Raw genomic sequence first — 23,837 nt, 5'->3', positions numbered from 1 at the left:
TGGCTTGCATCTTGGGTCTTTAAAAGCATAGTTTGTAGATGCATTTTCTGTAATCTGCCAAAATTCCTTAGATTTTCATGGAGTGCCTACAACTTGGAAAATATCAAATGTAACATTTATTCAGGAAAGGAGGGATGCAGAAAGTGGGAAACTATGAGCCAGTTAGCTCAACATCAGTCTTGGGGAAGATGCTGGAATCCATTATTGCAAACAAGGAACTCTAGTTCTGCCTGTTATGCTTGCTCTTCTACAGTTAGTAAGATCATGGCTGAACTGATTATAATGTCATCAGATTATTAGTGTCATCTACATTCCCATGGTTAAAAAGGATCCATCAACTTCTGCCTTAAAACTATTAAATACATTGGTTTCACTGCCTTTTCAGGAAGAGGGAGCCAAAGACTCATGACCCTCTGAGAGAAGCAATTTAGTCTCATCCCTGTTTTAACTGGGTGACCTGTTGCTTTTAAACAGTAAATCCTGGTTCAAGATTCTCCCACACATTCTCTGCACATCTATCCTGTGAAGACCCCTCATGATCTTGATTTGGAGACGACTGTGTTGGACTGGGGTGTACAAAGTTAAACATTACACAACACCAGGTTATAGTCCAACATAAACCTGTTGGACTATAACCTGGTGTTGTGTGATTTTTAACCTCATGATCTTGGTGTTTCAGTCAAGTCGTGTCTTAATCTTCTAAACATCAGCATTACAAGCCTAGCCTGTCCAAGCTTTCCTCATAGAACAACCCATTTATTTGAAGTGTTTCCAATGTATTTGCATTGTTCTTTGAAAAAGACCAGTACTCTACATGAAATAACTCCACAGAGGCTGGGAGCCCGTCACCAAGTCACCCTTTATTTACACATAGAAAGTCCTTGTCACTGATCCAGCTTCCTCAGAGCCAGCTCCCAAAGTGAATAGAACCTCTAACCCTCCTGTTTTTTTTATTTCTTTGATCTTCCTGTTTATTTTTTATTTTTTTTAATTTACCCCCACACTACTGCCCAACTGCGGTAGTGCTTATTTTTTTCCCCAGCACCCATGGCGTGTGTGTGCAGGTGTGAGACACACAGTGCACGAATCTTTATTCAATTTCCACCACCAGGAAGATAGGAAAAGACCCGGGTGGCCAGTGACAGACACTGCCCTTCATATCAAAGGACAGTGCTGTGTGATCAAACAGTGAAGGGGAGGGTAGGAACTAAATCAAAATAGAGTTGGAGGGGGAAATAATGCACTCCACTAATCTTTATTCAATTTCCACCACCAGGAAGATAGGAAAACACCCGGGTGGCTGTGTGATCAAACAGTGAAGGGGAGGGTAGGAACTAAATCAAAATAGAGTTGGAGGGGGAAATAATGCACTCCACTCCCTGCGGCGCCAACCTCTCCCCGAACCACTCCAGCGTGTTGGTGGACACCGCGTGCTCCCTCTCCAAGGACACCAGGGCCCGAACGTAACCGCGGAAGAGGGGCAGGCAGTCAGCCCTAACGTCCCCCTCCACGGCCCGCTGCCTGGACCTGTTGATGGCCAGTTTGGCCAGGCCCAGGAGCAGACCCCCGAGGAGGTCTTCAGACCTGCCCTCCCTCCTCCGTACCTTCCTGTTTATATCTGTCAGCTAAGGCTCTCTGATAGAACCAGATTAACAACCCCAATCAGGGAACTCGTATTCTATGAAGTCCCTTGGCTGACCTCATTATAATCACTACTACACACATTACTCCAGATGTGGTCTCATCAATGTGTTGCACAATCGAAACATAGCTACCTTACTTTTCTATTCAATTCCCCTCACAATGAACAATAGCTTAGTATTAACTTAATCATTTGCTATGCCCGCATACTAGATTTTTACGCATTTACGCATTGAACACCCAAATCCCTTTGATCTTGGTGTTCTACTATTTCTCACTATTGAGGTCATATACTTTTTTAAAAATGGACATTTTCACATTTATCTACATTATACTTAATTTGCCAGCTGTTTGACTTCTCAATTAACTATATATTTCTGTAGTCTTCTCAGGTCCTCTCCACTACTTTCTTTCTCACCTATCTTTGTGTGCAATCTTATCTCGATGCCAATGTATTACCCCCACACAGAGTTTAAATTTTCCACATTAATCCTTGGTGTGGACTCTATCACGTACCTTTGGAATCTAAGTAGAGTCCATCCATTCTCTTTATCCATAGCACATACTACTTCCTTAAAGAACTCTTAATAGATTGGTCAGAAACATTTCTCTTTCACAACCATGTGGACTCTGCCTCATTAGAGTCTGAATTTGTCTAGGTTTTATGGCACAATTTATTTAAAAAAAGCTTGTAACCTTTTCCACAATACAGATGTTAAGCGATCTATCCTATAGCTACTTGTTTTCTATCTCCTTCCTCTTTTGAATAAAGAAATTACATTTCCAATAAAATGGGAATTCCCCTGTATCTTGGGAACTTTGAAAAATTAAAAACAATGCATTGACAATCTCACTTGCTACTTCTTTTTATACACGAGAGAAATCCATTAGGACCCAGGTACTTGTCAGCCTGCAGTTCCAACAATTTACTCAGTACCACTTCTCTGGTCATTGTAATTTTCTGAGTTCTTGCTTCCCTTTTTATTTTTTGATATTGCTGCTTCTTATATTACTTGTATCTTCTAAAGATACCTGTTCAGTTCAGCTGCCATCTCTTTCTTTTTTCAATATCAATTTTGTAGACTCCCTTTATAGAGGACTAATGCTCATTAACATCCTTTTTTTCTTAAATATTCATAGAAACCCTTTAGCATCTCTCTTACATTTCTGGTTATCTTCCTCTTGTAATCTAATTTTTCCCTGTTTTTAAATTAATTTCTTTGCTTTTTCTTTATATTATGTCCAATCTTCAGACCTGCTACTTGTCTTTGCATAGTTAAACACTTTTGCTTTAACTTTAAGCTACTCCTAACGTTTCGAGTTAACAATGGATGGTGAATTCACCCACTTGGATTTTTTTTCTTGTCCATTAGAACATATCTGTTCTGTGAATTGTGAAATAGCCCCATACATGTCTGTCGCTGTATCTAAAGTAACCTCTTATTTTCTCTTCCTGATTCCATTCCTTTCCACATATGTTTTTATTCTTCTGATGCTTCATATCAGTTTCAAAATTTCCCGTTTGTGGGCATCAGCTGCCTCCTCTTCAGCATGGCTGTGCAATCCCTCTACACATTCATTCTCCATCAGGAGGGTTTTGCGGCTGTCTGCTTCTTCCTGGAAAGATGGCCTGAAATGTCTTCATTCGTACAATCTTCCTCCACCTAGCCAAGCTCATCCTCATTTTGAACAATCTCTCCTTAAGCTCCTCTCACTTGCTTCAAATCAAAGGTGCGGCTAAGAGTATACATGGGCCGCAGTTATTCCTGTCTCTTTGTAAAGTGCTCGGAACACTCTTTGTTCCAATCCTACTTGAGTCCCTCTCCACAATTCTTCTTCCAGTACATTGATGGTATCATCGCAAGTGCTTACCTCCCTTGTTTGCAACTGGAAAGATTTATCAAATTTGCTTCCAATATCTACCTTGCAGTTACCTTCACCTTGTCTAGCTTTGCTTCCTTTCCTTTCCCCAGTATGTCTGTTTTCATTTCTGGGGATGAAGTGGCCACCAATATCTGCTACAAACCCATCGACTCTGAGATATTATACATCCTCAAATCCTGCTTCCTGTAAGGGCTCCATTGCATTCTTTCAATTTTTCTGTCTCCATCACACTTGTCTGATGATGTCATCTTCTGGAGAGGAAGCCTCCAAAATGTCCATGTTTTACCTCATCTGAGGAATCCCTGCCACTATGGTTGTCATGGCCTTAGCCATGTCTGACACATTTTCTGCACTTCTTCTGCACTCACTCTTTCTTTCTCTTCCATCCACAACATCAATAGGGTTCCTTAGTCATTACTTTCCACCCCATTAGTATCCGCATCTAAAGGATCATCAGCCACAATTTCTGGCACCTCCAGTGAAATGCCACCACCAAACACACATTCCACTTCCCTCCCTTGTCAGTATTTTGCAGGGACTGTTCCCTCCAGGACATCCTGGTCTTTTACTCTTCCACTCCCAATAAGTCCCCACACTTCCACAGCACCTTCATGTACAATTGCAGAAGGTGAAATACTGTGCCTTTACACCCTCTCTCCTAGCTATCCAATGCTGCAGACTCAAGTATCTAGTTGCCCATTGCTTCAACACACTACATTGCTTCCTGGCCAACGTTTCTGTTTCAGGCCCCGAAGTGAGGCTGAGAAGCAGCTGGAGAAACAGAATCTCACCTTCAAGAGGGGGACCCTGCAGCCTTCAGGTCCCAATATAAAGTTCAATAATTTGTGAGCATGAGCGCTTCATTCCATGTCCTTTGCCCTCCCTTCTCCCACCCACCCACCCTGTCATAACCCATTTTCACCTACTCCTTTATCCATTCCTGACTTATTGTCAGCCATACCTTTGTCCATCTAACTGTCTTTCTCTTTGTCTCTGAGCTTCATCTCCACCGATCTGCTCACTCATTCTCCTTGCCACCCTTGCCTTCCTTCTCTTCCCACCCACCCCTGCCAATTCCATGTCATTAGCATAAATATCACCTTTTCCTTGTTGCTATAAGTTTTAAAGAGGATTCAAAATGTTAAATCTGCTATCCCGAAACAGATGCTGCCAAACCTGCTGAGTTTCTCTGGCAATTTCTGTTTCTGTTTCTCTCTTTTAACTGATCCTTTTAACATAATTTGCCAAGTCACTTTAACCAACTCTGGTTCATGCTCTATGATTGCCATTATTTAAGTGTAAAAAGAGTAATTTTGGACTAACTGCTCAAACCGAATGAAAATTCAATCATACTATGGTTGCTGCTAATGAGATCATTCAATAGTTCTAACTCATTGCACAGTACTAGAACTAGGTCTAGTACTAGATTCTGGATTTGTGGTGCTGGAAAAGCTCAGCAGTTCAGGCAGCATCCGAGGAGCAGTAAAATCGACCTTTCTGGCAAAAGCCCTTCATCAGGAATACAGGCAGAGTGCCTCAAGGGTGGAGAGATAAATGAGAGGAGGGTGAGGGTGGGGAGAAAGTAGCTTAGAGTACAATAGGTGAATGGGGTTGGGGATGAAGATGATAGGTCAGGGAGGAGGGTGGGGGAAGTTAGCAAAGAGTACAATGGATGGATGGGGGTGGGACGAAGGTGATAGGTCAGAGAGGAGGGTGGAGTGGATACGTGGAAAAGAAGACAGGCAGGTAGGACAAGTCATGGGGACAGTGCTGAGCTGGAAGTTTGAAATTGGGGTGAGGTGGGGGAAGGGGAAATGAGGAAACTGTTGAAGTCCACATTGATGCCCTAGGGTTGAAGTGTTCCAAGGCGGAAGATGAGGTGTTCTTCCTCCAGGCGTTGGATGGTGAGGGAGCGGTGGTGAAGGAGGCCCAGAACCTCCATGTCCTCAGCAGAGTGAGAGGGGGAGTTGAAATGTTGGGCCACAGGGCAGTGTGGTTGATTGGTGCGGGTGTCCCAGAGATGTTCCCTAAAGCGCTGAGCTTGGATGCTTCCAGCCTCCCTAATGTCGAGGAGACCGCATCGGGAGCAACGGATGCAATAAATGATATTGTTGGATGTGCAGGTAAGACTTTGGATGTGGAAGGCTCCTTTAGGGCCTTGGATAGAGGTGAGGGAGGAGATGTGGGCGCAGGTTTTGGAATTCCTGCAGTGGCAGGGGAAGGTGACAGGATGGGAGGGTGGGTTGTAGAGGGGCATGGACCTGACCAGGTGGTCACAGAGGGAACGGTCTTGTGGAAAGGGATGGGGAGGGAAATATATGCCTGGTGGTGGGGTCCGTTTGGAGGTGGCGGAAATGTCGGCGGATGATTTGGTTTATGCAAAGGTTGGTAGGTGGAAGGTGAGCACCAGGGAGGTTCTGTCCTTGTTACGGTTGGAGAGGTGGGCTCTGAGGGCAGAGGTGCAGGATGTGGATGAGATGCGTTGGAGGGCATCTTTAACCATGTGGGAAGGGAAATTGAGGTCTCTAAAGAAGGAGGCCATCTGGTGTGTTCTGTGGTGGAACTGGTCCTCCTGGGAGCAGATACGGCAGAGGAATTGGGAATACGGGATGGCATTTTTGCAGGAGGTAGGGTGGGAAGAGATGTAATCCAGGTAGCTATGGGAGTCGGTGGGTTTGTAAAAAAATGTCAAGTCAGTCGTCATTAATGGAGATGGAGGAAGATGGACTGTTCTATGTAGCCAACAAAGAGACAGGCATAGCTGGGCCCCATACGGGTGCCCATGGCTACCCCTTTGGTCTGGAGGAAGTGGGAGGATTCGAAGGAGAAATTGTTAAGGGTGAGGACCAGTTCGGCCAAACGCATGAGAGTGTCGGTGGAAGGGTCTAGTACTAGCCTGCTCCCTCACTCGAGAACATTTTGTTCTAAGAAACTATTCTGTGAATTCCTTGTTTAGATGACTTTCTAGTAGATTGAAATAGATTAAAATCTTCAAAATTATTGCCATGGTTTTCCAACAGTCTTCTGCTATTTTGTATTTTATGCTGTGCCCTTCCATGTGGTTACTCTTGGGAACTTATGCACCAGTCCCATAAGTGAATTCCTGCTTTTATCATTGATAATCTCCACTGTAACCGTTTTCACATGCTTTTTCCTGAACTTGGTTTATTCCTCTCAATTATGTTGATACAATCATTACTAACAGAGCTCTCCATTCCCACTTTTCCTGGCTACTTGTCCTTCCTAAATGTCTTGTATCCAAAACTTACGTACAACCTCATGTCCTCTAGCCATGTCTCTGAAATAGCAGCCAACACACAAAATATTCTCTTATGGTTAGAAAAATATGACCTAGGGCTGTTTCAAAACTTCCCTTCAAAATTATTAATTTTCTTCTGTTTCTAACCTCTTTACTTTGCCATAGTCAAATAAGCACACCTTTTCTACATATAAACCATGTTGATGAATGTGATCCTAATCTGTAGGTCAACCAAGATATGGAATTACAGGGAAGAATGGCACAACTTAAAGAAAAAAAAAATTCTAAATCTAGTGCATTAATATTTTGCCAAAAAAGGCTGAGAGACTTATCCATTCTTAAAGGGTAAAAACATGTGTTTCGTAGAGCTATGCAGTACTAACTACAAGGGAAAATGCAATTTGCGGTAATGTCTTTTCTGTGGCTTCTGTATAGCTTACAATGTGTTAAAACGTCTTGTCAGAAAACAAAATATTACTGTGGTGCGTCTTGCTTTGGGATCTGATGGTGAAGACAGATAATGCTTAAAGACTTTGAAATTACTTTGTTAGATGGAAAAAGCTTGAGTAGTCAAACTGGTTTAGCTGTCGTCATCCACACTTACTCAGCATGTAATTACAAATACAATGAAGCAAACTGTTAATCCAACCAGTCTTTTCGACCTTGTAGAACTTTGTGACCTCAGTCCTGTATTGGGTTCTACACACTGCTTTGCTTTGAATTACATTTATGGTTCAGTTATGTTTCATATTCTTCTATTATAGTCTCATCCAGATTTAATATTCTCTCTTTGTAACTGCCTCTCAATCCTAAGGTTTGACCAAATCATCTGTTTTGGTCAAACCTAGATTTAATCCAGGTTTATGGTAGTGTACACACTTCCTGTCACATTCTGCAGTGAGTATTTTACTGATTAGGATGTGATGTTACAAACTTGTTTCCTTTATACATTACAGCTCTGCTGAAAGTAGATAAGTTCAACTTTGAATCTTAATGACTGGGTTACTCGCACAACACCACCATAAATATATGTAAATATATATATCCTAGAAAAACATTCTGCAAGAGTTTCACAGGAGCATGAATTAATGACATTTGGTCAAAACAGCACCTTTTAAGGATGTTAAAAATTGAAAGAACTGCGGATGCTGTAAATCAGAAACAATAACAGAAGTTGCTGGAAAAACTGAGCAGGTCTAGCAGCATCTGTGAAGAGAAATCAGAATTATTCTTTCTGGTCTGGTGAGGAACGGTCACAGAACCCGAAACATTAACTCTGATTACCTCTTACAGATGCTGCCACATCGCGTGGTGGGCGGCACGGTGGCACAGTGGTTAGCACTGCTGCCTCACAGCGCCAGAGACCCGGGTTCAATTCCCGACTCAGGCGACTGACTGTGTGGAGTTTGCACACTCTCCCCGTGTCTGCGTGGGTTTCCTCCGGGTGCTCCGGTTTCCTCCCACAGTCCAAAAGATGTGCGGGTCAGGTGAATTGGCCATGCTAAATTGCCCATAGTGTTAGGTTAAAGGGGTAAATGTAGGGGTATGGGTGGGTTGCGCTTCGGCGGGTCGGTGTGGACTTGTTGGGCCGAAGGGCCTGTTTCCACACTGTAAGTAATCTAATCTAATCTAATCTAAACCTGTTGGACTTTTTCAGCAACTTCTGTTTTTGTATCTTTAAAGAAGGTTATTTTAGTGCAAAAAAGATGTGTTAAAATCTACTTTTTATACACATCAGAGTTCTGTAAATTAGTTGTTTGTGAAGATTACTACATTCAGGGTCCCGGACTGTTTGTTCCTGTCTAATAACAAGGGAGATACTATCTTGGGGAGCTTTGGTAGGTCACCAGACCAGTTCAAGAGTCAATGAACAGCAGTTTATGGAATTGAGTTCATTTCTGAGGCTGTTGAAGCAGAATGTTGCTCTCTTGGCTGCTGGTCAGTAGTTGGCAGTCTCGAGGCTGTTAGGATTTGATAGAAGTCCTGAGGAGCTGAGAAGATGGCAACACTGCTCATCAGTCTACTCTTGAACATCAGTAAAATGATAAGGGATTGCCAGTATTCACAAAGGAATAACCTGTTCACTAATGCACAGTTTGGGTTCCACCAGAGCCACTCAGTGCCTGACCTCATTTGAGTCATGACCCAAACATGCACAGAAGCGATGAGTTAAGTTGTGTTTAGGTGAGGTAAGCACTACTGTCCTTGACTTCAGGTAGCATTTGACTTAGAAAGGAGCGCGAGCAAACTGAGTCCATGGGAATCAGGGGAATACGTTAGCTGCCTGGTTGCAGAGTCCCACTTTGGTACCACTCTAGGTGTCGATGAAGCCGTGATACCGCCAACCACCAGGGGTTCCACTTGGGCAAACCAGCCACCTTGTGGCCAGCTGTCAAAATCACTCACCGGCTCCTATTGCTGCCATAGCCTCCACGACCGAGCAGCCTCCAGAAGTAAGTAGACAAAGAAAAGACCTAAAAGCAAAGAAAGAAAAGAAGTCTGAGTGCATGAGCCCCGGTCAGGAGCCCTACTCTGCTGCCATCTTGATTATATGGATATTAGTTACTTCTGTGAAAGATTTTCTTATTAAAAAAGTAAGAAAATCCTTCTATAACAGTCAAGCATTTTGTCAGAGAGCTGGTATGAATGAAAAGATGTTTATGTTATTGGGTGTATGACAAGTATGGTCATGTAAGGCTTTATTTTCAGTTCAGAAGGTGCTAGGATGAGCATGCTTTCTTTACAACTAGGGATCAGAAGACGAGTTGAGTTTAGAAGGAAGCTTAGTGTTGCTCATCGGAGTTCAGGGTAGTTCAGGAAATAAGCCACCTCAACAGGAGGATTTAGTTTGTGCAACTTACAAACCAGGACCCCTTGGCTAGAAATCAGCAGATTATCAGAACTGAGAAAGTTTGGATTTTAGGATTTGTGGAAGAATTCATGTTGGCAAATTTGGAAAGGAGTCATCAAATTATTTCCACAGTTCACAGTAAAAAGAACTCTAAAGAATCAGTTAAGAAACTTCTTTGAAGAGTTAAATAGGGGTGCGCTTTCCCTAGATTTGTATCCCTGTAATGGACACTAGGTTATACTGTGTGTTTTAAAATAGTCACTATTTAAATAGCTTGGTTTATTTTTATAATTTCTTCTGTGCAATAAGTTCCTGTTCCTGTTGTTAAATAAAACCTACAGCTTCGTGTGAAGATGTATCTAACTGACCACCACACTAGGTTTTGGAAAAAAGATCTAACAAGTTAGATTTTATTCTGAAGTATGACTTGCCCAATAGCACCATCAGCTGTAATCATATCAAGTAGAGCTAGACACAATCAGCGTTTAAGCCATGGAGGGATTTGACATAATAGATGAGAATTTTAACTCTTAACTAGGAATTGATGTGGGCCTGGTGGCAGAGGACAAAGAGGGGAAGAGGATTTGGTACAAATTAGGATACCGATAGTAGAGCTGAGATCTCAAGTTTACAGGGGATAGAACTTGGGAAGTTGACTATTAATGTGTTGGAACAGTCAGACTAGAAATGAGTGGTCCTGGGGCGTGTTGCTGAACACAGAGATCTTGGAGTGCAGGTTCATAGTTCCTTGAAAGTAGAGTCGCAGGTAGATAGGATAGTGAAGAAGGCGTTTGGTATGCTTTCCTTTATTGATCAGAACATTGAGTATAGGAGTTGGGAGGTCATGTTGAGGCTGTTCAGGACATTGATTAGGCCACTTTTGGAATATTGTATGCAATTCTGGTCTCCTTCAGAAGGCTGTTGTGAAACTTGAAAGGGATAAGAACATATTTTCAGGGATATTGCCAACGTTGGAGGATTTGAGCGATAGGGAGAGGATAAATAGGTTGGGGCTGTTTTCCCTAGAGCATCAGAGGCTGAGGGGTGACCTGATAGAGGTTTATAAAATCATTAGGACTTGGATAGGATAAATAGACAAGGTCTTTTCCCTGTGATGGGAGAGTCGAGAACTAGAGTGCATAGGTTTAGGGTGAGAGGGGAAAGATATAAGAGGGACCTCAGGGGCAACTTTTTGACATGTGTATGGTGATGCTTGTATGGAATGAGCTGCCAGAGGAAGTGGTGGAAGTTGGTACAATTATAGCATTTAAAAGGCATCTAGAAGGGTATATGAATAGGAAGGGTTCATAGGAATATGGGCCGAGTGCTGGCAAATGGAACAAGATTAGGTTAGCATATCTGGTCGGCATTGACGGGTTGGACTGAAGAATCTGTTTCCATGCTGTACCTCTCTATGATTCTATGACAAAGGTACGGATGAGGGTTTTGTCACCATTTGACAGAATCTCAAGCAGCAGGTAGTGATGGTGATTGGCCAAGGGAGCAAGTAGTTTGTCAGCACATCCTCCGGCAAGTGGTGACAGTGAAGAAGCGCAGCTGGACTCTAACCAGGAACAATAGGTATTTTTGGAAGGGAAGGGGTGACAAGAATGAGCAGCAGATGAGACAAATGATTGGTCTTTTTTCCAGGGTAGGTTTAAGGTGAGAGGGGAAAGATATAAAAGTGACCTAAGGGGCAACTTCCTAACACAGAGAGTGGTATGTGTATGGAATGAGCTGCCAGAGGAAGTGGTGGAGGCTGATGCAATGTTTAAAAGGCATTGAAGAGTGCGGTGCTGAAATAGCACAGCCAGTCAACGGCTGGTGAAGGGCTTACTTTTGAAACGTCGATTCTCCTACTCCTCGGATGCTGCCTGTACTGTGATCCTGCCCCACTAGCTATCTGGCAAAGGAGCAGCACTCTGAAAGCTTGTACTTCCAAATAAACCTGTTGGACTATAACCTGATGTTGTGTGATTTTTAACTTAGTCCACCCCAGTCCAACACTAGCATCCCCAATCATTGTTAAACTAGACATTTCCTAGACTCATCGGCAGCTCAGCCTTGATTACCTTTTTTGAAATAACCTTTTTAAAGTGACAGCATCGTAACAACTGTAAGATGGCAGTCATCAAAGAAAGGATGGCTTTCCATTTCAGAGGTCCCGGGCTAGGTAAGGGTGCAAAAAACTAGAATATTTATGGCAGAGTGAAATTGGTGAGATGTTTATTGCTACTATGAGTGTGTTGAACATGGGAGATACCATTAGTCTGATTCCAATCGATAATAGACATCACAAAACAAGATGATCAAAGAAAGATAGGGAATCTTTCGTCTTGTTCAAATATTAGATAAAATGCTACACATCATAACTTGAGGATTAATTAGTTAACAATATTGGGGTAGTGGTTATGACTGTAGACCGGAAAATTACATGAACCTACCTTTTGAAATTTCAACATTATTCCACTATGGTATTTCATCTGCTATCCAATTTGCAAAGCTTTTACAACAACTTATATTGAATCTCCTCTGTCAGCTATTCCAACTGTTTAGGTTCTAAATCCTTTGCTGTCTTTATTCAACAATTTCCCTAATTTCCACCTCCATCTTATCCCACTTCCTCCCAGTGTTTGGGGGAAAAGTGACAAGATGGAGACAGAGCCTCATGAACATTCCTTATTGGTTTAAGTAAGTGATCTGTCTTATGATTGGCATATCAAAATTTTAAAGAGGTTTCTGAGTTAATAAAAATCAATTGCTTAGGTTTAAAAGTAGCAAAGTGGCAATTTTGAAGGTGAACTGTCTGGATAAATAGAAAACTGGCTAAAAAAGGAGGACACATACTCATAAGAGAAGTAATCGGAGGTGGAAACAGAGTGGAGTTCCTGAATAATATTGGGACTCTCAACTATTTCTAATTCATGTTAACTGCCAGATTTTCAGATTATTCTAAACATGAAACACTCACCTTCCTATCTTTTTAAATTACAATTCTGTCTCCAACCTCTTTGTTTCTATCCAAAATATGTTGTCACTCCAAAAAAATGCATTGATCTTTCCTGTAACTGAGCAATTGAATTTCTTCAAACGTGGTTTCTTCCCTTGCTACGATGCTAAATGGTTCTATAAAAATTACCGAAAGGTGCAGTTGGGAAAAGGTGTCCTATATGACTCTGATCAAGATGTATGATTGTCTCCCTGGGTCCCCAACCTAACCCTCAATCCCCAACATTTGGAATACTGCATTCGATTCTGGTCTCCCTCTGATAAGAAGGATGTTGTGAAACAATTACCTGATGAAGGAGCAGCACTCCGAAAGCTAGTGCTTCCAAATCAACCTGTTGGACTATAACCTGGTGTTGTGTGATTTTTAACATTGTGAAACTTGAAAGGGTTCAGAAAAGGTTTACAAGGATTTGGGCTATAAGGAGAGGCTAACTAGGTTGGGGCTGTTTTCCCCTGAGCGTTGGAGGCTGAGGGGTGACCTTATAGAGGTTTATAAAATCATGAAGGGCATGCAGAGGATAAATAGCCAAGGTCTTTTCCCACAGTAGCAGAGTCCAAAACTAGTGAGCATAGGTTTAAGATGAGTGGAGAAAGATTTAAAAGGGACCTCAGTGGATCCTCTGGTGGATCAGTCCAGAACTAGGGGTACACTGTTAAAATTAGGGGTCGCTGTTTCAAGTCCTGTGGAGAAATAGCAGGTTTTTGCAAGTTGAAAACCTTCTGCTTCAGAAGACAGTGAAACCAAAGTAATTGAATATTTATTAAAACCAAGGTGGATAGATTCTTATGAGGCAGGATAATCAAGAATTATCAGAAATAGATGGGAATGTGGAATTGGAAACACAAACAGATCAGCTATGATCTAATTGAATGGTGGAAAAGGCTTAAGAGCCCTAATGGTCTCATACTCCTCCAATTTTGTCTGTTTGTCTATAACCTATTGAGTCAAAAGGCGTGGTGCTGGAAAAACACAGCCAAGGAGCAGGAGAGTCAATGTTTCAAGCATAAGCTCTTCATCAGGAATTCCCAATGAAGAGCTTATGCTCGAAATGTCGACTCTCCTCCTCGGATGCTGTCTGACCGACTGTGCTTCTCCAGCACCACACGTTTTGATTCTGATCTCCAGCATCTGCAGTCCTCACTTTCTTCTATAACCTATTGAGTTGTGAAAGTCTGCAGTGGGAATGGCCAACTATTTCATTAACATTCAAATCACAATTATGAATATCAGCTTCAAAGAGCAGTTCCTCTCATTGCAAACATTTGTTTATTGGTAACTTAAGGCTTGCTGTTCTCCCTTTTTATAGTATAGAATAAATGTTAGTTGTAGGCCTCAGTGACTCCCTCTAACCTATTTTAATTCAGACCTTGTGTGCAGTTAGCCATTTCAAGCACAACCTTTTCCACAGAATGTTGTTCAAACATTTGTCAAGAGATGCAAGTTTGAACAGAGAGGAAAACATTTTTCTTACCTACAAGAATCAGAACAGGTCTTCAGAAGACCAAAGCTATTAAAGAATTGCTGCAGCTGTACAAATGACTGGTTGGACCCCACTTGGATTACTGTGAGCAGATCTGGGTACCACAACTTAGGAAGGATATATTGACCTTTAGAGGGAGTATACACTTATTTACATGAAAGATACCTGGCCTTCAAGAGTTAAGGTCTGAGGGAGATTATAGAAATTAGGCCAGCTTTCTCCAAACTTTAGCAGGTTAAGGGGAGATATGATCAAAGTCTCCAAGATATTAACAGGAAGAGATAGGATTGATAAAGATAAAGTTTTTCCATTGGTTCTAGAATTAGAGGGCATAGATTAAAAATTAAGGCCAAACTGTTCAGGAGAGATGTTAGAAAACAATTCTACAAACAAAATTGATGTTAGACCAATTAGTTCCACTAACAATAGTTGATGTTAGACCAGTTGTTAAATCTGAGGCAGATATATTTTTGTTAAGCAAAGGCATTCAGGAATATTAGCCAAAAGGTACGTATATGGTGTTGGGTTACAGATCATCCATGACCTCATCGACTGGAGGAACAGGCTCAGGGCGCTGAATGGCCTACTCCTGGTCTTATGTTCCTAAAAGATGGTAATGGTGACTTGCAGAGAAATACTGTCTTGGTCTAATGTTCATTTTATTCTTCATAACGCTGCTACTTTAAACAACCTAACAGCAGTACACAAGAGGGGAACTCTCCAAGATCACAATGCTGCAGAATATTTTCTCAATACCTACCTTGTGTTCATGGTAGTTACAATGTCCATAAGCAAGCAAAGGTTATGCAACGAGCATCTTTGTTGCTAATGGGTACAAGTTAGTTTGCACAAATTTTGAAATTAAGCCATAAGTGTGATAACTTACCAGGTGGAAAATGTTAAATGCCTTCAGTATTCTCTCATCCCTTGAATGGAAGATGCAGGCAGGAGACAATCAGGCTAACAGAGATGTTAAATAGCTTACTTTTCCAAAAGAAAATGACCGAAACGAGATAGCAATTGTTAAAAGACGTACAGTTTTTGAAAAAAAAGTTTTAAAAATTAACTTTATGAACATTACTATTAACATACTTAGGCAGATCTTTAGGCAGATCAGTGACTCCGTGGTTAGCACTGCTGCCTTACAGCGCCAGGGACCTGATTCGATTCCAGCCCCTGGCGACTGTCTGTGTGGAGTTTGCACATTCTCTTCGTGTCTGCGTGGGTTTCCTCGGGTGTTCCGGTTTCCTCCCACAGTCCAAAGTTGTGCAGGTCAGGTAAATTGACCATGCTAAATTGCCCATAGTGTTCAGGGATGTGTAGATTAGGTGTATTAGTCAGGGGAAATGCAACGCAAAAGGATAAGGGAGTGGGTCGGTGTGGACTTGTTCAGCCAAATGGCCAGTTTCCACACTGTAGGGGTTTTACAATTCTTGGATGCGTTTCAATGAAAGTTACCTGCAGAAGCAGCATAAAGATTATTTTGGTCAGGGACAAAGATCGGGAAAATTCCTCAACTTGTTTTTAAAGACATCATCCATTTGAGAGAGTAGATAGGACCTTGGTTTAACATTTTTTAGAAGGGCACATTCAGCAATTTAGGACTGTTTTTACTGTGTTGCACTGACGCATCAATTTCAAATATGTGCTCAAGTCTCTAAAGTGCGACTTGTCATGACTTACTGGGGTAGCACATTGGAAGTTGAGCCCTACCAATCATCAGAACATTTTTTAATGCTCTGCTATTACATTCTTTATAACATTTTCCCAACAATAGATGTTAAGCTAACTGGCCAATAATTACCTGTTTTTTGTATCATTACAATTTTTTAAAAAGGTGCTCCATAGGTAGTTTTCCAATCCTCTGGGACTCTTCTAGAATTAATGATTCTGAGAAGATTACGCACAGTGCATTCACTATTGCTATTGTTAATTCCTTTAACATCCTATGTCGCAGCCCATCAGGTCCAGGGGAACCTCTTAGTTTTTAGCCCTGTTAGTTTCCCTAGCACTTTTTCTCTAATAATAGTTATTGTATTTATTTCATCAGTTCCTTTTGCCTACCTGATTATTTAGTAATTTTGGAATGCTGTTGGTGTCTTCTGCTGTGAAGACTAATTCAAAGTATTTGTTAAATTCACCTGCTATTTTGTGTTTTCTCATTTTATTCCCTAAGCTTCACTCTCTAAGGGATCTGTGTTCACTTTGTTTCCTCTCATTTTATATGTTTGAATAAGCCCTTGCTGTCTGTCTTAATATTATGTGCCAGTTTCACCTCATAGTTTATTTCTGACTTTTCTTTCGAGTCATCTTTTGTTGCATTTTGCTCAATTGTCCGGCTTGCCAATAATCTTTGCCACATTGTATGTTTTTCTTGCAAGCTGGTGCCATCCTTAACTTCGATGGTTACCAGAGTTGATTTATCCCTTTCCTAGAAGCCACTGTCTTTATTGGGATATATCTTTGCTATGAGCCATAAACTATTTTCTTAAACATGTACTACTGTTCCTCAATCACCTTTGCTGCTAAATGCCTTTCCCAGTCCTCTCCAGCCAGCTTTGCCCTCATTCTTTTGTGATTACCATTATTTAATCCTAGCACAGTTATTTCCAACCCAAGTTCCTCCCTCTCAAACTGTGTGTTAAATTTGAGCCTGTTCTGGTAACTGTTTCCTTGAAGATCTCTTATTTTGAAATCATTTATTAAACCTGCCTTATTATATTAAAAGCAGGAGTAGGCCAGTCAGGCTTTCGAATCTGCTCTGTCATTCACTATGATCACAGCTGATCATCCAACACTGGTTTGGGCTACCGTGAAGCCAAAGGGTTGGTACTGCAGATGCTGGAGATTAGAGTCTAGATTAGAGTGGTGCTGGAAAAGCACAGCAGGTCAGGCAGCATCCGAGGAGCAGGAAAATCGACGTTTTAGGCATAAACCCTTCATCCAACTTCATCCCGCTTTCTCCCACAATCCTTTTATGTTTCTAGTCCTACAAACTATATCTACATCTTTCTCAAAAGTATTCAATGATTTGGCCTCAACAGTTTCCTATGGCAGAGAATTCTACAGGCTCACCACTCTCTGGGTGAATAAATTCCTTCTCACCTCTGACTAAAAGGCCACCCCTTATTCTTAGATGTGACAGCTGGTTTTAGACTCCATATTCAATGAGGACACCCTTCCTGTATTTACCATGTCTAATCCTGTTAAAATTTTATAGATTTCAATGAGATTTCCCTCACTTCTTCTGAATACTTGTAAATATAGTTCAGTTCAATCCAGTCACTCCCTGTACTTCAGTCTTGCCATCCATCTCCGATTGTAAATCTTCTTTTCACACTTTCAAGAGCCAGAGTATCCTTCCTCAGATAAGAAGGCTGCACTTAGTACTCCAACTGTGGTCTCACCAAGGCCCTGTACACTTGCATCAAAACATCTCTGATACTATATTGGGATCCTTTGGCTATGAAGGCCATTTGTCGTCTTCACCATGTGCTGTATCAGCATGCTTACTTTCAGTGACTAAAGTATGAGGACACCTAGGTCTTGTTGCACCTTCAACTTACAATCTGTTGCCAATCAGATAATATCTGCCTGTTTGTTTTTGCTACCAAAATGAATGGCATCACATTTAACCACATTAGATCGCATCTGCCTTGTATTTGACCACTTACCTAACTTGTCCACATCATTGTTGAAGCTTCTCTATATCATACCCAAAGCATACCCTCCCATCTTTTGTGCCATCTGTAAACTTGGAATTATCACAAAGAGTTTCTTCATCTAAATCATTAATATATATTGTGAATAGCTGGGATCCCTGTGGTACCCTATTTGTTACTGCCTGCCTCTCAGAAAAAGACCTGTTTATTCTTACTGCTTGTTACCTGTCTGCCAACTGATTTTTAATCTGTTTCAACGCACGACTACCAACCCTTTTGCATGTTAATCTCTTATGTGGAATGTTATTGAAAGTCTTCTGAAAATCCAAGCAAACCACAATCACTGGCTTCTGATGTCCACTTTACTAGTTCATTGTCAAAAAGATTACAGCAAATTTATCAAGCACGATTTAGCTTTGTACATTCAACAGACTCCTCCCGATCTTGTCACTGCTACTAAATCTTGTATAATGGACTTTATCATTTTTCCTAAAACCAAATTCAAGCTAACTAGTTTATGCTCTCTGTGGTGTCTCTGACTCCCTTCTTAAATAGTAAGAATATATTAGCTTCCCTCCAATCCATAGGAACTGTTCCAGAGTCAAGAGAATTTTGGAGATGACCACTAGTGCACCTGCTATTTCAAGGACCACTTCCTTAAGTACTTCAACAATTGTCTACTATTGGATGAAGTTTATCGGGCCATGGGGATTTATCTGTCTTTAATCCCATTAGTTTCCCCAACACCACTAATAATATTAATTTCTTTCAATGCGTCCTTCTATTAGGCTTTTGAGTTCCTAATATTTTTGGAATGTGGGTTGTGGTTGTAAGTTTGCCCGTTGAGCTGGCAGGTTTGTTTTCAAACGTTTCATCACCGTGCTAGGTAACATCATCAGTGAGCCTCCGGTGAAGCACTGGTGTTCTGTCCTGCTTTCTATTTATGTGTCTTGGTCTGTTAAGGTGGGTAATATCATTTCTGGTTCTTTTTCTCAAAGATTAGTAAATGAGGTCCAAATCAATGTGTTTATTGTTGGAGTTCCAGTTTGAATGCCAGACTTCTAAGAATTCCTATGTGTGTCTCTGTTTAACCTGTTCTCGGATGGGTGTGTTGTCACAAAGTGATGTCCTTCTTCTGTATGTAAGGATACTAGTGATACTGGGTCATGCCTTTTGGTGCGAGTTGGTGTTCATGTATTCTGGTGATGAGTTTTCTGCCTGTCTGTCCAATATAGTATTTGTTGCAGTCCTTGCAAGGTATTTTGTAAATGACATTCGTTTTTCTGGTTATTGGTATAGGGTCCTTTAGGTTCATCAGTTCCTGTTTCTGTGTGTTCATAGGTTTTAGGTTACCGTGAAGCCAATGGGTTGGAGTAGTCTGGTAGTCATCTCCAAGATGTCTGATGTATGGTAGTGTGGCTAGGGTTTCTGAGCGTGTTATGTTTACTTGTTTGAGTTTGTTGTTTAAGAATCAGTGGACTGTGTTTATCCGGCACCTGTTGTTCTTGAAAATGCTGCATAAGTATTTTCCTTCTGCCGCTTGTAATTCCTGGGTGCTGCAGTGTGTTGTGGCCAATTTAAATAATGTCCTGATGCAGCTCCATTTGTGGATGTAGGGCTGATTGCTTCTGTCGTTAATTAGCTGGTCTGTGTGTGTTGCTTTCCTGTAAATGCTGGTCTGCAGTTCTCCATTACTATTCGTTCCACTGTAACATCTAGGAAGGGGAGTCTATTGTTGTTCTCCCCTTTTTTTTTGTGAAATGTATGCCATTAAAGATGTTGTTGATGATGTTGTAGGTTTCCTCTAATTTGTTCTGTTTTGTGATGACAAAGATGTCATCCTCCACATAGTGGACCCAGCTTTTGGGTTGGATCATGGAGAAGGCTGTTCTTTCGAGTCTCTGCATTATTGCTTCACGAAGAAGCCTGATATTGGTGATCCCATGGGTGCTCCATTGAGTTGATTTTTTTGTAGGTCTGTCATTGGAGGTAAAGTGGGTAGTGAGGCACAGGTCTACTAGTTTGAGGATGTTGTCCTTGCTGATGAAGTTGGTGCTTCCTGGTGTTTGTGTCCTGGGTTCCTTGAGTAATGAGGTCAGTATTTCTTTGGCCAGGCTGATGTTAATTGATGTGAGTAGGGTTGTTACATCAAAGGAGACTATTATTTCATCCTCTTCTATTTTGGTGTCTTTGACGTTCAGGAATTCCTAGGTGGAGTGGATGGAATGGCATGAATCTTTTACTAGGTATTTCAGTTTTTGGTGGAGTTCCTTTGCTACTCTGTATGTCGGTGTGCTGGGGAATGAGACTATGGGTCTGAGGAGGCCTCTGGTTTATGTACCTTTGGTAATCTGTAGAAGCGAGAGGTGTTGGATCCATCAGGTTTCAGTTTTTGGAGATCTGTCTTGTTAATTTCTCCTGATTTATGAAGCTTCTTCAATTGAGCTGTGATACGGTTTTCTAGCTGCGGAGTCAGGTCTAATGCCATCTGCAAGCAATGAGTTCAGTGTACTGTGTTCTGTTCAGGATGACGGTTATGCACCCTTTGTCTGCAAGTAGGATTACACTGTTTCTGTCTTTTGGGATGTTATTTGGGTCTTACTTTGTGAGGACAGAACTGAAGTATACTTTTAATTGGTCTGCCTTTTCTTTTTTCTGCGTTATAAGTTCTGTGTTTTGGTTTAGTCTTCATTGACCTGTTATCTATCTCTCTGTATAGCTTCCCATTCTTGTACCATTTTAGTGTAAAGCCTCCCCCATTGCACTCATAAAGCCATCTTCTAGGCCATCAATTATACATGAGCAGATCCAAAATAGCCTGCTCCCTGTTTGGATCCACAACATATTGTTCTAGGAAACTGCTCCAGATACACCATGACTTTTTCCCCATGGCTTCCTCCACCAATCCCTTATACATGAAAATAAAAGTTACTAATGGTTAACGAACTACCTTTTTTCACACATCCTCATTGCCTCCTGGTTTATTCTATATCTCCCCGTATAGCTGCTATTAGGGATCTATGAACTACTCTTACCTGTGTCTTCTTTCAGTTTTTATTTCTTACCTCCACCCACATAGATTTGATGTCTTTTCAGTCAAGATTAACTCGTGCTATTTTACTATTCCATCCATATGAACAATTCTAACTCACTCCTTCCTTCCTTCCTGCCTGCCTTTTTGAAAGGTCACTACCCCTGAATATTAGAGGTGGTTATTTTATACCTGCTTTACCATCCTTGGAACCATGTGTCCATAACAGCTACAGAACCATAGCAGTTAACCTGTATTTAGTCCAGTAATGGAGATACATTCTTTGAGCTGCTACATAGACCCAACTACTAAGATGATCACAGCAATTCAAAAGTAATTAGTTGACAGTAAATTTATTTTGAGAGACCCTGAGGATCTGAAAGCGTCAGGAAATGCAAGTTTGTCATTCATCATTTTAGTGTCTTTTTTTATTGTCTTGATGATCACTCACGTATCTTTCAAAAATATTTAATTTGATATTTTTGAGTGTAAAATGCTGTAAACAAGAATAGAGAGTTCATAATTTGCAAATTTATCCATAGTTACCAATGCTGTATTTTAGTACTTTGCAGGCTTTGCTTGAAGCCACTAAGCTATCAAAAGCCTGGGCTTCTGGTGGACAATTTCATGCTTAAGCTTTCATTGTCAGGAATTGTCGGCATCAAATTTCTGTCCGCCGCATGGGAGAATAGAAACTTATTTATCAATGAGGCTAAAATATGTAGTAGTAAAATGTAAATATATGCAAATAAATTTTCACTGCTTTGAAAAATTGGATATTTTTGTCATTTTGACTAACCCATTTTTCTGCTCGTACCATACTATACCAACTAACTTGCCATTGGCCGCCACATTCATGGGCTGGGAAGACTCCACCCATATGTTTTATAAAGTGACTAAGGAGAAGGGAAGAATTTGAAACCAGGATGAGAATTTTAAAGTCAAGACTTTACTTGACCAGGAGCCAATGTATTAACAGGAAACTGGAGAAACTTGGCATCACCACCAGCAGTCAAGACCAATCACAACATCAGCAAACCAGAAGACAAAGGAGGAGCCATCGTAAGACAGAATAGAATGGACTATTGCAAAGAAATATATCAACAATTGAACAACCAGGAACACCACCTGCCAATCCAACAAAAAAAACACACCCATCAGCTCAACAAACTGATCAAGACCTTTGATCCATACCTTCATAATATCCTATGCACTCTCATCCCACATACTCTTCACTTAGGAGATTTGTACTGCCTTCCAAAGATACACAAACCAACATATTTGGACGTCCCATCATATGAGGCAATGGGACCTTCTGTGAGAACCCCTGTGGCTATGTCAAGAGCATCTTGAAACTCATTGTACAAGGAACCCCCAGCTTCTGTTGCGACATTACAGACTTCTTACAGAAACTCAGCACCCACGCACCAGTCAAACTGGGAACATTCCTCGTCACAATGGATGTTTTGACATCTTCACTAGCGCCCCTCACGACGACGGCATCACTGCAACAGCCTCTGTACTCAACACCAACAATTGCTTATTTCCAGACACCATACTTCAATCATCTGCTTCATCCTCTATGACAAGATCTTCACCTTCAACAACCAGTTTTTCATCCAGACACATGGAACTGCCAAGGGGACCAACCTTGCACCTCAATACGCCAATATTTTCATGCACAAGTTCAACCAAGACTATTTTGCTGCACAGGACCTCAAACCAACACTTTTCACCAGATACATCAATGATATTTTCTTTCTCTGGACTTATGGCTAGGAATCACTGAAGTGACTACACAACAATATCAACAAGTTTCATCTCGCCATCAGACTTACCATGGACTATTCTCCAGAATCAGTCTCATTCTTGGACACTCATCTCCATCAAGGATGGACACCTCATGTTCTCATTCTACAGCAAGCCCATGGAAAACTTCATAATGCTGCACTTCTCTAGCTTCCAACCCAAACATGTTAAAGAAGCCATCCCCTATGGACACACCCTGCGTATACACAGGATCTGCTCAGTCAAAGAGGAATGCGACAGACACCTAAAGATGCTGCAAGGTGCCCTCACAACTTCAAGGTACAATATTCAACTCATCTATCACCGGTTTCAAAGTGTCATAGCAGAAAACCACAACAACTTCCTCAGAAGACAGACACAGGACAGGACTGATAGAGCACTCTTCATTGTCAAGTACTTCCCTGGAGCAGAGAAGCTACGTCATGTTCTTTACAGTCTTCAACAAATCTTCAATGACAACTAACATCTCTCCAAGATCATCCCTATGCTGCCATTTCTAATGTTCAAATAACCATCAAACCTTTAAACAGGCCATCGTTTGTAGCAAAGTACCCAGCCTTCAGGATAACATCAACCACAATGTTACACAATCCTGTCATAGCAATTTCTACAAGACATTCTGATTGTCGACATGGATATGACCATCACACCTGGGAACACCATTCACCTCATACACGGCAGATACTCATGATTTGGCCAATGTTGTCTACCTCATACATTGCAGACAAGAATGTCCTGAGTCGTGGTATATTGGCAAGACCATACAAACATTACAAAATTTGATGAATGGACATCATGCAACAATCACCAGGCAGGAATGTTCCCTTCCAGTCAGTGGAATTACACTGTAGATTGGCTGGCAGCTCCAGATGCCAATCACCTCCCACTGAGGAGGCAGATCTCTCACTTCACACTAATTTACCAAACCCGCAGTCCATTATTATCAGTCTGTTAACCAGCTACCAACTTTCCTTCCCGGGGGTTAGAACATAGAACATAGAAGAATACAGCGCAGTACAGGCCCTTCGGCCCTCGATGTTGCACCGATCTAAGCCCACCTAACCTACACTAGCCCACTATCCTCCATATGCCTATCCAATGCCCGCTTAAATGCCCATAATGAGGGAGAGTCCACCACTGCTACTGGCAGGGCATTCCATGAACTCATGACTCGCTGAGTAAAGAACCTACCCCTAACATCTGTCCTATA

At 41.4% G+C, this 23,837-nt stretch overlaps 1 protein-coding gene across 4 annotated transcripts in view; it reads left to right on the top strand.

Moving 5' to 3' along the window:
- Nucleotides 1-23,837, top strand: part of eci2 (enoyl-CoA delta isomerase 2) — a 174,394-nt gene that overhangs the window by 48,233 nt on the left and 102,324 nt on the right. The window lies entirely within an intron of this gene.

This window comes from Chiloscyllium plagiosum, chromosome 29, assembly GCF_004010195.1.
Source record: "Chiloscyllium plagiosum isolate BGI_BamShark_2017 chromosome 29, ASM401019v2, whole genome shotgun sequence".
In the NCBI taxonomy this organism is placed as follows: Eukaryota; Metazoa; Chordata; class Chondrichthyes; order Orectolobiformes; family Hemiscylliidae; genus Chiloscyllium; species Chiloscyllium plagiosum.
Note: the sequence above shows the minus strand (reverse complement) of the source record. Positions and strands in the feature narration are given on the sequence as shown.